Source organism: Melitaea cinxia, chromosome 14, assembly GCF_905220565.1.
Source record: "Melitaea cinxia chromosome 14, ilMelCinx1.1, whole genome shotgun sequence".
In the NCBI taxonomy this organism is placed as follows: domain Eukaryota; kingdom Metazoa; phylum Arthropoda; class Insecta; order Lepidoptera; family Nymphalidae; genus Melitaea; species Melitaea cinxia.
Window position 1 is genome coordinate 3,996,853 of NC_059407.1, and position 2,559 is coordinate 3,999,411.

A 2,559-nucleotide genomic window follows, 5' to 3' on the forward strand; every position below is an offset into this window, starting at 1 on the left:
TCGTGTCACAGTGTTAGTTAAAATACTCCTCCGAAACGGCTGGAGCGATTTTTATGAAATTTTATGTGCATATCGGGGAAGTCTGATAATCAGCCAAGATCTATTTTTAATTACCCTTAAGTTACAAGGGAGGGGGATTAATAGGGTTTATAATATACATATGGCAAAACAGCGTTTGCGGGATAAGCTAGTTGACTATAAAATTTTTAATTTTCAGTCGGACATAAGCTGCTAATATAGCCGTCATTTGTATGATTAAATATCGCAATATTGAGTCTTAGAATTTTACAGGGGTTTAAATCCGTTTAAAATTAACCAAGGCAATTTTTGCTTGATAATGTTTTGAGAGTCGTTTGTTTTGATTTTGTTTATGATAAGGAAAGTTTTTTGTTGTTAGTTATAGTGAAAATAGAAAGAGATAGAGTTTTACTTCAGGCTGTGGTTTAAAGCACACTCGTTTTATTATTTATTTATATTTATTCATAAAAAACATTAACCGAGCCTCATCTCACGCTATAATCCACCGCCGAGTCACAGTTGAAAAGTTATATACTACTTTTTTCTCATGTAATACATATTTGATAGGAATACTTTAATTTTTTAATGGAGTTATAAAACAGATATTCTAATAAATATAGGATATTTTCATATATAAATCAAAAGATTTCTATAATTATGATATTATAATCAAGAAAAGGTATATAACAAAATTTTCTTCACGTTACTCATTTGTCTTAAATTTGGTAGCTAATATAAAGTTAAAATTATTTACCAAGATATTATTGATGAGATTGATGAATATTCCCAAGTCGTAATTATATACTCAGTAAATATCGGGTATCAGATGGTGCTAATGTACTGAGAAGAAGTCAGCTGAGTACATAACGGGAATGCGGAGTTTTGAATTTCGATAGCCTTAATTGAGGGCCCTTCTGACGGTATTACCTTACGAAAATATTTTATATAATAGCCTAAATTACGTTTTGTTGTAATATTATTAATTTTTCGTTCAAGTTATTTAGTAAATAGGATTAATTATTTATTATTTCTTAATACACCATGGTCGTAGATTTGATTTGATTGGATTATATTAGTGTTTTATAAAAAAAAATACTAACGGGCTTATGAAGAATTAGCGTTTTTTTTTTTTCTAAAGTGAAAAATATCTCCAGGGACTATTTTTTTCAGCACTATTCACTCGAATCACATCGTGTCCTGCATATATAAATACATACATGTTAATTTATTTCACACTTTGTTACGTTTATATAAAACGAAATTTAATTTTATTGTTTGTTTTATAATTTCTGAAGTATAATCAGTATTATTAAAATAATGGAGTCGGTATTTTTTGTAATTTAATTACTAACATTAATTTCTCTCTCTCTCTCTCTCTCCCTCAAAGACCGGTATTTGTATTGGTATATTCATGCATAATAAAATGTTAGTATATTATAAATAGTGCTGATTTGAGCACACTATAGAGAAAGCCCTCTCGCTTAGCGAAAGCCTAATTAAAAGTTAATATAAGTAAATCACAGTAAAGGCTTCAACACAAATGTGAAACTAATACAATTGTATTTAACATAAGATTACATAGGTATCACAAAATTGTTGAACTTGTGGTGTAAGAATTTCGTAGCTTTGCTTGATTGAAATATTAAGACAAAAATGAAACACAAACTCTTAGTACTTTGTAATGCGTAATAATAAAATGAGCATACGCAAACAGCACAATATCATAGATCAAATTCATTAATGCTTTTTCAAACTATAAATAAATGCACTAACTTCATTTATCTTTACAAATGTTTCTAACGGATCGGAGCACGGCTTAGGAACGTAGTTGAATTTAGTTACGAACATTCGCGTACATTAAAACTTATAAATATTGATTTTCCATTTTTTTTTCTATTTGGAAAAAAAGTCAGAAAAATAGTGAGATACCCAATGACTAGCGGGAAAAGGGGAGATGTGGAATAGTCGCTGTGTTTTTCCGGTGGAGTATTAGCATGCATATTGCATGAGAGGCAATAAGGTGTCAAAGTTTGGTGCCAGTAAAAAAATACGCGATGAAATATCGTCGGTTGTTTGAAAAGACATCAGCAAATATGATTTTAATGGGATATATGGAAAGGAATTAGGTTTTGCCGAGATTTTTCTTTATGCGGACCAGTATCTGTGCTATTGAGTCGATTTTTACGTTTTGTAATACGTACATCAGTACGTAATTTCAAGTTTTGATGGATTTGGATCAAGTTATCCTGAGAACAGTCTAAGTGTAAAATATGTTTTTATTTATTTATGCATTATTTATATGTCTACTTCTATTACAAAAGAAATAACTATATCGGTCGGCTGTTCGAATTAAGTTGGTACCTTCCGACCAGAGGACCTTGTGTGTACGTTAAATATATTTATTTATTTATTTGAATATTGACTAGCCCGTTGGCTCAGTTTGTAGTGACCCTGCTTTCTGCTCCGAGGGTTGTGGGTTCAATTCCCACCCCGAGTCTGGGTGTAATATATTTATTTATATATTTATATATGTAATATTTA